Source organism: Budorcas taxicolor, chromosome 6, assembly GCF_023091745.1.
Source record: "Budorcas taxicolor isolate Tak-1 chromosome 6, Takin1.1, whole genome shotgun sequence".
Taxonomy (NCBI): Eukaryota; Metazoa; Chordata; class Mammalia; order Artiodactyla; family Bovidae; genus Budorcas; species Budorcas taxicolor.
Window position 1 is genome coordinate 49,356,905 of NC_068915.1, and position 13,195 is coordinate 49,370,099.

Sequence of the window (13,195 nt, forward strand, 5' to 3'; positions counted from 1 at the left end):
AAACTGCAAGTGATTTAAAACCAAGGGCTTCCCTAGTGGCTCAGATGGTAAAGAATGTGGCTGCAATGGAGGAGACCTGGGTTCAATCCCTGGGTTGGGAAGATCCCCTGGAGAAGGGAATGGCAATCCACCCCAGTATTCTTGCCTGGAGAACCTCAAGGACAGAGGAGCCTGGGGTTCCAAAGAATCGGACACGACTGAGCGACCAGAGTCGAACATGACTGAGCGACCAACACATACATATATGTGATTTTAAACTCCCAAATACTGCAATTAAATGGGCAGAAAGAATGAAAAATTAAAAACAAACAAACAGAAAAAAGCTGTAAAAACCCAACAATCTATATGTGAGGTGAAGTCTAGATGGTGTCAAAGCTTGTCCTCAAAGATATCCATAAACAAATACCCCTTGATGGTCAGGAGGACAGCCTGAGATGCAAACCTTAAATGGATTATTTGGAGCAACAAGTATTGTTAACTTCCTTTAATAACAGATGCTCTCCAGCCTCTTTGTTTATGAATATCAAGGGGGCAGTTTAAATGTGGGTTTCACAGACAGGTTATAATTCCAGGTGGCCTCTTATCTGTGTGACGGAGAGGCCAATGTAAGACTTCAAACTGTAAATACTCTCTAGTTTAATATTGCTCTAAGGTGGAGAAAGTGATCAATTAAAACTTACAATTCCATCTGTGAGAAACCCATGTTTCAAAGATGAATATTGAAGATGGAAATAGATTGTGAATATATAAAGATATCACAAAAATACAGAACATGAAATATGAAAAACAATTGCAGGCAAATAATGTTCTTGAGAAAAAAAATGAAATAATATGTGTGTAAATATATGTATGCATCTATTTTGTATACATCTCTATCCCCATCTTCATAACACAAAACCAAAATTCTGAAACATATAGAGCTAAAATGATAACAAAGGAATGAATCAACCTCATATTTATAATTTTAGACAGAGACCACATGTAACAATGTGGAAGCAAGTCATTGCTGCCGTAAATTATCTACTCTCCTGTAAACGGATTTCACTTTAATGATACTTATAATTCTGACTTTATTATTTAAAGATGCTCTTTCATCCTGACTTGCGATTTGAGAGAATAATTCTATTTTATTGTGTTTCTGCTTTGAATTAAATGAGCTACATAAATTCCTCTAATAAAAGCAAAATGACATTTTTAAAATTCTTGATATCACATCTACACAAATCTGCTTAACCTTGCTTATATTCTTTCATTGTTGATTTTTTTTAACATCTTAACATAATGAGAGAATTCAGAAATACAGCTGATAAAACTACAATTCTGAGACAGTCTAACACTGCTGTGAAGTATTTTGACAAGTCTTGCCTTCTGCTACCCCCGAGAAAAAGCATAAAAGTGTATTAAAACTAAAATAACTATAGCTAATACCCATTAGCTTCAACCTAGTTTCACGTAGTATTTAGAAGTTGTCCCAGTTAAATCCATCAAAACACAAACCCTGCTAGGACAGGAGAGTTTTGTCCCTAAGGGCCCTTTCTTATAATTGCAGACCCATCAGATTTTTAAGTCATATGGAAAGTCAATATGGAATCTCCAGGGAAGCTAGTTCTTTCCCAACTTTTCTATTTTTCTATTACTATGTTCACCTCATTTCAACTCTCATTCAAATTTTAACAACTGCAAGAGTAGGCTTATTTCAGAGCCTCCTGACACATTTTTACCTGGTAGAAGATTCCAATAACCCTTTGGGACCATATGAAAAATGCCCCACTTAAAAAGAATTTGCTGAAGTGCATTTACGAACTCAAGTCTCTATGCATTCAGCAGTGCAAGTCTATAATTTTCTTCAAATGAAGCTTGGCCTGTGAGCATAGTTATACTTTGTATCAAAGCTATATGCAATTATTTAAATGCATGAAAAAAAAATCAGTAACCTTTAGGCTGCCTGTTCTGATCATATAGGTCAAAGAAATGCCAAAAGACTATTTCTTCCATGCCCTGCCTCCCGGCCTGCGTGTGTGCTAAGTTGCTTCAGTTGTGTCCAACTCTTTGCGACCCTACAGACTATAGCCAGCCAGGTCCCTGTGTCCAAGAGATTCTCCAGGCAAGAATACTGGAGTCGGTTTCCATGCCCTCCTCAGGAGATCTTCCCAATCCAGGGTTTGAACCCACCTCTCTTATGTCTCCTGCATTGGCAGGCAGGATCTTTATCACTAGCACCACCTGGGAAGACTCCTCCAGGCAGGACTGTATTACAACCACCCTAAAAGACTAGTTTCTTTTTAAAACAACTCTCCAATTATTCTCTATAGGAAGATAGGCAAACACTTAATATCTTAATATAATTCTAATGATATTTTAAAAAAAAAGGAGTTTTGAGTAAGATAATATATGGTTGCTGACTATAGGTTAGATTCTGGAAAGCCTTTTACAGTAAATAGCAAGAGACCGTACTTACTAAAGAAAGCAAATTAGTTTCACTATTTCACAGTTTCCTGCAACTAGGTAACTAGTATGTGGCAAATTATAATCCATGGATATTTAAATCCTATTAGGTATTTCTCTCCTGTAACAAGCAGAGGGTATATCAAGACATGACTATTCAAAAATGCAAATTGTTCCCTTGAATGTTTAACTTGTTTAACTCCTTTACTAATCTGATGAGCACTTGTTGTTTTTCCAGTCTTCAGCTATTATGGAAAAAAAAAAAAAAAGCAAATGAAAAAAAAAAAAAAAAAAAAAAAACCCTGGGGCAAAAAACTAAGCTGAATTTGAATCATAATGTCTTTTAGAAACCAAGACTGCTATAGATATTTGCTGATGTTTTCAAGTAAAATTGAAAATAATTACTTCATTTGAAAAGCTCTATTAAAATTTCACATTGTCCATAGAAATATGAACCATGAGATTAATGTCAAAATGTTATTTATGTTGTACATTTATGGAAGTTAAAATTTTTACCCTTCTATCTTAACATTAACTATGGTAAACATAATATTTTCTTATTTTATATTTTATTAATTTTGTGATAAAAATCATACTGCATATAGATCTAGTGCTTCAGTTAGAGTCATATGTAAAGGTTTATGGAGGAATTTCTTTTTGCATATGATAAAAACAAAAACAAACTTATAAATAAAGCAAGACTAATCAGAAAAATGTTACTTTACTTTTTAAAAAAGTACCTTCTATGTATAGAAACAAAAACCATAAACACTTCCCTGAAATAAACTGCCAAAGGCCATGAACTAAGAGATTGAAATATATATAGGAGCTTTAACCACATTTCCTCCTAGTGAATTCAGGACAAAATTCCACATTTTGTATTCATATCTAATCCATTTATCAGTGCATTCAAAGTATTTTAATAAATGTCTTCAGTGTGTAACAAATTTTGATGATCTTTGTGAGAGTGAAAACTAAAGAACAAGTGCTTCATAAAGTGTATGAAACAAAATGGGTGTAAAATATAAATATGGGAAAACTAAACAGATGTGCCTATTAATGTTTTTCTATCTTGTCTAAAATGTCAACTACCATGTCTTTGTTTCTCCTTCAAAAATGAGTTAATCATATAACCAGTCCTAGTTCTTTATGGACCATTACCATATTGTTTTGTTTAGCCTTTTTAGAAACTTTTGTTAACTTATCTTTGACAAATATTGATTCTTCCATCATTTATGTATCCTTATTAAAAAATGAATTTCTTGATGTTTCCTCTGGGTACAAATTGCCTTAAAATGCCTCCTCCTTTTGTATAGAAATATATATGCATGTTTATAAGTGGAGATGTATTTTAAAAATTCAAAATTTAAAACCGATTGTTAGTATATACCTTTGTACAATAAATTTCAAAAAATATTTGGAAGAATGACAATGCTTATGATTTCCTCACTTTCTAACGTAAAGCCTACACTGACGTTCTGCAAATATTCTATCTCTTCCTCATTTTTTCTTAATTTAATTATGAATATCTTTATTAATGTCCAGTATATGAAAGTAAAGATATAATCTTGTAAGTAGAGACTGATGGTATAAGAGAAATGTGAGTACATAATTTTTCTCCATATTTAGGACAGAATATATATTCCTGGGCTGTGGGATTTTTGTTATGAGATGAAAATTTCAGTAGAAAAAAGAACACAAATAAAAATTAAACAAAGACACTGTTTTTTTCTTAAGGATACTTGTGGAGAATGGTGTCTGTTTATATCAAAAATTTCCAATTCGTTTTTAAAAAAAATTAATAATGAAGAGAAAATAAAACTAAACATGCATCTTTACTATAACTTGAAGGAAAAATATGTCAAACACATAAAAATTGTGCTGACTAAGGAAGAGGGAAGGAGAAACTCTTTCAAAAAAATTTAAGAGAACATAAGAAAACAAGACATTAAAATTCTTCCCCCCAAAATGGAATTTTTTCCATACCCCCAAAAATGGAATTTAGCAAAGAATTAATTTATCAAATGGATAGAATATGTTGTAGCTGTAAATTATATTCACACAAAAATATGTTGCTTTGATAAAAGATTAAATTTAAAAAAAAGAACTCTAAAAACAGAAATTGACCAAAAGAAGGAAAAAGGAAAATTAGAATTGAATTTATGAAATAGATAACAAAAAGAAAATCAGATGAAGACTTGCTTTGAAAGTGCCACAGGAAGAATCAGTTCAGTCACTCAGTTGTGTCTGGCTCTTTGTGACCCCATGAACCACAGCTCGCCAGGCCTCCCAGTCCAGCACCAACTCCCAGAGTGTACCCAAACTCATTTCCATTGAATCGGTGATGCCATCCAACCATCTCATCCTCTGTCATCCCCTTCTCCTCCTGCCTTCAATCCTTCCCAATATCAAGGCTTTTTCAAATGAGTCCGTTCTTCGCATCACGTGGCCAAAATATTGGAGTTTCAGCTTCAACATCAGTCCTTCCAATATACACCCAGGGCTGATCTCTTTTAGGATGAACTGGTTCGATCTCCTTGCAGTCCAAGGGACTCTCAAGAGTATTCTCCAACACCACAGTTCAAAAGCATCAATTCTTTGGTGCTCAGCTTTCTTTATAGTCCAACTCTCACATCCATACATGACTACTGTTGTAGCTCAAACGATTGGAAATAGCTTAGCTGAAATTCCATCACCTCTACCATCTTTGTAGTAATGTTTGCTAAGGCCCAATTGACTTCACACTCAGGATGTCCAGGATGTCTGGCTCTGGGTGAGTAACTGCATCATAGTGGTTATTCGTGTCATTAAGAGCTTTTTTTTGTACAGTTATGTGTGTTCTTGCCAATTCTTTTTAATATCTTCCCCTTCTCTTAGACCCAGATTGTTTCTGTCCTATATTGTGTCCATCTTTGCATGAAATCTTCCCTTCAGTTCAGTTCAGTTCAGTCACTCAAACATGTCCGACTCTTTTGAACCCCATGAATCACAGCACGCCAAGCCTCCCTGTCCATCACCAAACTAATGGAGTTCATTCAGACTCACGTCCATTGAGTCGGTGATGCCATCCAGCCATCTCATCCTCTGTTGTCCCTTTTTCCACCTGCCCCCAATCCCTCCCAGCATCAGAGTCTTTTCCAATGAGTCAACTCTTCGCATGAGGTGGCCAAAGTACTGGAGTTTCAGCTTCAGCATCATTCCTTCCAAAGAACACCCAGGGCTGATGTCCTTTAGAATGGACTGGTTGGATCTCCTTGCAGTCCAAGGGACTCTCAAGAGTCTTCTCCAACACCACAGGTCAAAAGCATCAATTCTTGGAGTGCTCAGCTTTCTTCACAGTCCAACTCTCATATCCATACATGACCACTGGAAAAACCATAGCCTTAACTACATGGACCTTTGTGGACAAAGTAATGTCTCTGCTTTTCAATATGCTACCAAGGTTGGTCATAATTTCCTTCCAAGGAGTAAGTGTGTTTTAATTTCATGGCTGTAATCACCATCTGCATTGATTTTGGGGCCCCCCAAAATAAAGTCTGACACTGTTTCCACTGTTTCCCCGTCTATCTGCTGTGAAGTGATGGGGCCAGATGCCATGATCTTCGTTTTCTGAATGTTGAGCTTTAAGCCAACTTTTTCACTCTTCTCTTTCACTTTCATCAAGAGGCTTTTTAGTTTCTCTTCACTTTCTGCCATAAGGGTGGTGTCATCTGCATATCTGAGGTTATTGATATTTCTCCTGGCAATCTTGATTCCAGCTTGTGCTTCTTCCAGCCTAGTGTTTCTCAGGATGTACTCTGCATAGAAGTTAAATAAGCAGGGTGACAATATACAGTCTTGACGTACTCCTTTTCCTATTTGGAACCAGTCTGTTGTTCCATATCCAGTTTTAACTGCTGCTTCCTGACCTGCATACAGATTTCTCAAGAGGCAGGTCAGGTGGTCTGGTATTCCCATCTCTTTCAGAATTTTCCACAGTTTATTGTGATCCACACAATCAAAGGCTTTGGCATAGTCAATAAAGCAGAAATAGATGTTTCTGGAACTCACTTGCTTTTTCCATGATCCAGTGGATGTTGGCAATTTTATCTCTGGACCTCTGCCTTTTCTAAAACTGAACATCTGGAAATTCACGGTTCACATATTGCTGAAGCCTGGCTTGGAGAATTTTGAGCATTATTTTACTAGTGTGTGTACAATTGTGTGGTAGTTTTAGCATTCTTTGGCATTGCCTTTCTTTGGGATTGGAATGAAAACTGACCTTTTCCAGTCCTGTGGCCACTGCTGAGTCTTCCAAATTTGCTGGCATATTGAGTGCAGCACTTTAACAGCATCATCTTTCAGGATTTGAAATAGCTCAACTGAAATTCCATCACCTCCACTAGCTTTGTGTGTAATGATGCTTTCGAAGGCCCACTTGACTTCACATTCCAGGATGTCTTGCTCTAGGTGAGTGATCACACCATTCTGATTATCTGGGTCGTGAAGCTCTTTTTTGTACAGTTCTGTGTATTTTTTCCACCACTTCTTAATATCTTCTGTTTCTGTTAGGTCCATACCATTTCTGTCCTTTATCAAGCCCATCTTTGCATGAAATGTTCCCTTGGTATCTCTAATTTTCTTGAAGAGATCTCTAGTCTTTCCCATTCTGTTGTTTTCCTCTATTTCTTTGCATTGATCACTGAGGAAGGCTTTCTTATCTCTTCTTGCTATTCTTTGGAACTCTGCATTCAGATGCTTGTATCTTTCCTTTTCTCCTTTGCTTTTCACCTCTCTTCTTTTCACAGCTATTTGTAAAGCCTCCCCAGACAGCCATTTTGCTTTTTTGCATTTCTTTTCCATGGGGATGGTCTTGATCCCTGTCTCCTGTAGAATGTCATGAACCTCCATCCATAGTTCATCAGGCACTCTATCAGATCTAGGCCCTTAAATCTATTTCTCACTTCCACTGTATAACCAAAGGGATTTTATTTAGGTCATACCTGAATGGTCTAGTGGTTTTCCTTACTTTCTTCAATTTAACTCTGAATTTGCCAATAAGGAGCTCATGATCTGAGCCATAGTCAGCTCCCAGTCTTATTTTTGCTGACTATATAGAGCTTCTCCATCTTTGGCTGCAAAGAATATAATCAATCTGATTTCGGTGTTGACCATCTGGGGATGTCCATGTGTAGAGTCTTCTCCTGTATTGTTGGAAGGGGGTGTTTGCTATGACCAGTGTGTTCTCTTGGCAAAACTCTATTAGCCTTTGCCCTGCTTCATTCCGTATTCCAAGGCCAAATTTGCCTGTTACTCCAGCTGTTTCTTGACTTCCTACTTTTGCATTCCAGTCCTCTGTAATGAAAAGGACATCTATTGAGGGTTTAGTTCTAAAAGGTCTTGTAGGTCTTCAAAGAACTGTTCAACTTCAGTTTCTTCAGTGTTACTGGTTGGGACATAGACTTGGATAACTTTGATATTGAATGGTTTGCCTTGGAAACGAACAGAGATCATTCTGTTATTTTTGAGACTGCATCCAAGTACTGCATTTCTGACTCTTTTGTTGACCATGATGGCTATTCCATTTCTTCTAAGGGATTCCTGCCTACAGTACTAGATATAATGGTCATCTGAGTTAAATTCACCCATTCCAGTTCATTTTAGTTCGCTGATTCCTAGAATGTCGACGTTCACCCTTGCCATCTCTTGTTTGACCACTTCTAATTTGCCTTGATTCATGGACCTAACCTTCCAGGTTCCTATGCAATATTGCTCTTTATAGCATTGGACCTTGCTTCTATGACCAGTCATATCCACAACTGGTATTGTTTTTGCTTTGGCTCCATCCCTTCATTCTTTCTGGAGTTATTTCTCCACTGATCTCCAGTGGCATATTGACCACCTACTGACCTGGGGAGTTCTTTCAGTATCCTACCACTTTGCCTTTTCATACTGTTCATGGGGTTCTCAAGGCAAGAATACTGAATTGGTTTGCCATTGCCTTCTCCAGTGGACCACAATCTGTCAGGCCTCTTCACCATGACCCGCCCATCTTGGGTGGCCCCACAGGGCATGGCTTAGTTTCATTGAGTTAGACAAGGCTGTGGTCCTAGTGTGATTAGATTGACTAGTTTTCTGTGATTATGGTTTCATTGTGTCTGCCCTCTGATGCCCTCTTGCAACACCTACAATCTTACTTGAGTTTCTCTTACTTTGGATATAGGGTATCTCTTCCTGGGTGCTCCAGCAAAGTGCAGCTGCTGCTCCTTACCTTGAACAAGGGGTATCGCCTCACCGCCGCCCTTCCTCACCTTGAACGTGGAGTAGCTCCCCTATGCCCTCTTGCTCCTGTGCAGCCACTGCTCCTTGGACGTGGTGTTGCTCCTCTCAGCCACCACCCCCGACCTCAGCTGTGGGGTAGCTTCTCTCGGCAGCTGCCCCTGACCTAGGATGTGGGATGGCTGCTCCTGTGCTGTCACAGCCTGGCACTCTCGGCCACCGCCCCTGACCTCGAATGTGGGGTAGATCCTCCCAGCCGCCGCCCCTGTCGGGAATGGGGTCCTCCCGGCTTCTGCCCCTGACCTAGGACATGGGGTACCTCCTTTTGGCCATGCTTGTGCACTGTCGCAGCCGCCCATGTATCTCTAATTTTCTTGAAGAGATCTCTATTCTTTCTCATTCTATTGTTTTCCTCAATGGACATGAGTCTGAGCAAACTCCAGCAGAGGAATGAAGGACAGAGGAGCTTGGCTTGCTACATACAGTCCATGGGATCACAAAACGTTGAACATGACTTAGCAACTGATGAACGACAAATATAAAAGTAGCAGTAAATGCAATTCTACATTTTAGTGATCCTGACAGAAATCTGATATGGCAGCCATCATAAATATTCAGCAATTAACTGACAACAATCTGGTTCTCACCACCTTAGAATTTTAAAGAATCTTTTGAAATTCTTCACATGGTCTGAGTCTCCCTAGAAAATCATTATAAGGAAATTGGAGCTGATTTGTGTTTCTTTCTTTTGATAAATTTCTATGAAACAAGCAGACACAATCAGAAACATTTCCAAAACTGTATACCAGAGATGTTCTGATAGAACCATAGAGTTAATAAGAGATCCTGATATAGAAATATGTCTAACTAGTCATTCTTTCTTTTTTATGTATTTATTAACAATAACTATATTCAAATAAGTAAGTGTGCAGCTAGAGTATTCAAGTTTTCAAAGAATGAACTCTTTAAGTTCTATACTCTAAATGTAGAAATGATTGTGTTTGATTTTAAGGAGATTATTTAAAAATCAAGGAAATATCTGGCCACTACCAAAACTTTTGAAAGCAGCTTGAAAGCAATTTATACCATATTGCCAAAACTAATCATATAATGACATAACAGTATCTTATGAAGGTGTATATTATTGTCTTATTTCACCAAAGTGTAAATGCACAAAAGTGAGTTAAGAGGATAGAATTTTTTTTTTTAAGTTATGGATAGTTTGATAATTACTTATCATTTGAAGCATTTAATTAGTATGTATTTATCACTTCCTATTAGCCTCACATGGTCTTCACTATGGCGCTTTGACAAAGATCCAGGGCCACTTTTCCTTTCTAGAACTTGCATTATAAAATAAATACAAGAATTGGGTTGTGCATGCTAATTTGCTGCAATTGTGGCCAACTCTTTGTGACTCTATGGACTGTAACCCTCCAGACTCCTTTGTCCATGGGATTCTCCAGGCAGGAATACTGGAGTGAGTTCCCATGTCCTCCTTCAGGGGATCTTCCTGACCAGGGATCTCCTGAAGCTTCTGAATTACAGATGGATTTTTTATCCGTGAGCCATCACCACCAGGAAAGCCCCAAATTGGCTGTACTGGGCAATAATCTCAGGGGTGGAGATTTCAACCAATGTGGGATAACCTTTGTGTTGTGATATGGTCTATGTGTGAGGGAATGCCAGGCTTCTCCCAGAAAAGGTCCAACTTGCTTTTCTTTATTGCTTTTCCTTTTTTCACTATTCTCTATTATGTGGAATATTCAGATGTACTCCTATCTAGAAGAGTTCCCTCCAATGCTGTGTCATCATCATCCCTCTTTTCTTCTCTGAAAACTTGATATGACCTAGTTTAAAGAACTGTGACAAAAGCTCATTCTCTCTCTCAGTTTGAATAGTAATAGATTAGCATTAATTATTGAAAAGTAGTGAGAGTCAAGATTCATAAGTTTATTTAATGTAAAGAATAGAAAATTAGAAATTTTACCCTGCTCTGTTTTAGACCATGAAATAAGTTTGCTTCATGCTTAAGCCTAAATTAAAATGTATTATACTGAGATTTGGGGCTGACTTTCACCCAGTGTAGTATGACTTACATCTGTTAGTCTCTGACTAACAGTATGACTGCTGTAATGGATTTAACATTTTATGCTAGTTAGTGCTAATTAACCTAATGAGTGCATATATTCAAGGTATATTACAACATACTATATTCTGTTTGTCTAATGACAAAACAAAAGTATAAATAGGATAAATATATAAATGGATGATAGGTAATTAAGAGATTGATATCTTAATTAAATCACAAGTTGTTCATTAGACTTAAGGCATTTTTCAGAAACATCAAGGAAAAAACAAAAAGCTGAATTTACATATTGCTACAACTCCTGACTTTTGAAGAGGAAAAAAAAATTTAGTGTGGTTCAATGCCATAACTGTGATTAGAAAATGACAGGAGTGAAGATAAAGTAAGAAAATTAAGTCTCTGAGGAAAAGAATGGCAAAGATCTTTGATAATTAGAACCAAAGCCTTTCATAGTGGATAGTTCAAATCCACTTGATTTTAGCACAGGCCAGAAGTGCTTGATCTGATGGATGTTCAGTATAACTCATGAAGCAAAGACAAAGGAGTAGCCCTCCCCTGGGTGATCAGCAATCACATCTTCAAATATACAATAGAATCGGCAAACTCATTACCTAGCTTAAAAAAGTTGGCAAATAATAAAATGGAAAAAGAGAACAACTAATTAGACACAGTACAAATGGAGACTTTTAGGAAAGTTTAAGCTATTCTCTTTATCTTTTCTTAAATTTTGCCTACTAATTTTGAAACTAAACTATATTTTGAGGATCAATAAGGTGATAAAATTCTAGTTACCTCATCTTTCCAAGAAAAAGACCTCTATTAACTAAAATGCTTTATTCTTAACTTACTATTAAAAAATATCATAAATATTATTTCAGTCATGGTGGTGTTGAAGTTCATGTTTTTAAGCCTTTCCTTGATTCTGAACATGTAGCAATGAGAGATAAAATAAAATAATGAGATATTATAACAAAAATATTGAAAAATTGAGAACAATAGAAAAAGAAGGAAAAACAAGAGCCCAAAACCAAAGTGGTGAACCTGGGTGAAAATCTTAATATATACCCTATTGAATCAGAATTAGCCAAAAAAAATGGGAATATGGCTCAAATGGGTAAAGGTGTTCCATTTCATTTACTTGCTAGGGTTTTGATTTGGTATCCTCCTGATTTTATATAGATGTTGACAAAAAAGCTGCTACAGAACATTGGTGTTGCTTCTTACATAGGAAAGGAAGCAGAGAAGACAATTAAGGTCATGATTTGAACCAAGACTTGATTTCTGCATCTCTGATTCTCTAATCTACTTTTTAGACAATCTTCTGAGATGCCATTATCAAACCTAATTCTAGACAGGGCCCCAAAGGTGCCAAGAAGAAAATAAGACAGAAAATGTGAGATCAAAAATTGAGAGACTGTAAAATTACAAAGCAAGTGAAGAAACTGGCCCTAAGATGGGCATCCAATAAATTCAAAACTTAAGAATTGAATTTACTGCTCTTGAAATTAAAATAATACAACAATCTTAAGAGAGTCAAACATAAATGTAATAAAAATGAGCAAAAAATGAAATAAATTACAGATATTTAAGTAGGGAGAATCATTAACCTAGACTCTAAAAGACATAGATACAAAACCGTAACTAATTAGGAATACAAAACACACATACATGACTGGCTAGGAACTGGCACTACCACAAAATGTATTGAATATATAGCTTGGCAGTGCTTGAGGAGGAAGTCTATGGGCTGAGTGGAGGCAGTGCATTCCAATAAGAAAAAAAAAAAGGTAAGTACTTTATCATTAAGTGTTCTGTTTTTCCTCTGTGCTGTGTGTGCTGTGCTCAGTTGCTTCAGTCATGTCAGACTCTGCGACCCCATGGACTTAAGAACCATGCAGGCTCCTTTGTCCACGGGATTCTCCAGGCACGAATACTTCAGTGTGTTGCTGTGCCCTAGGGGATCTTCATGACCCAGGGATCGAACCCATATCTCTGGTGTATTCTGCACTGCAGGCAGGTTCATTACCCACTGAGCCACCTGGGAAGCTATTCGTCTAGTATTTAGCAAATCTGTTAACATAATAGTCATTCACCAACGAAAAGGTTTAAGAAAGTGAAGTCGGGAAAAAATAAATTAACAGAATAAATTTAAATATTTGACATAATAGTAACATCAATGCATCCTCAAATTACTATAACAAATACTATTTAAAAGAAAACACTGTTGGGCTATATGGTCTCTGTAATAAGATGAAGATTTAATAAAGATTTCAAAATGCTAGAAGTTTTTTGTCTTATATGAAATATATGTTTCTATTATACATTCCAATTGAAAAACAAATGGAGAAAAGAGAGGCATTTTAAAACCAATGGAGTGGATATACTTATAAATGAAACACAATG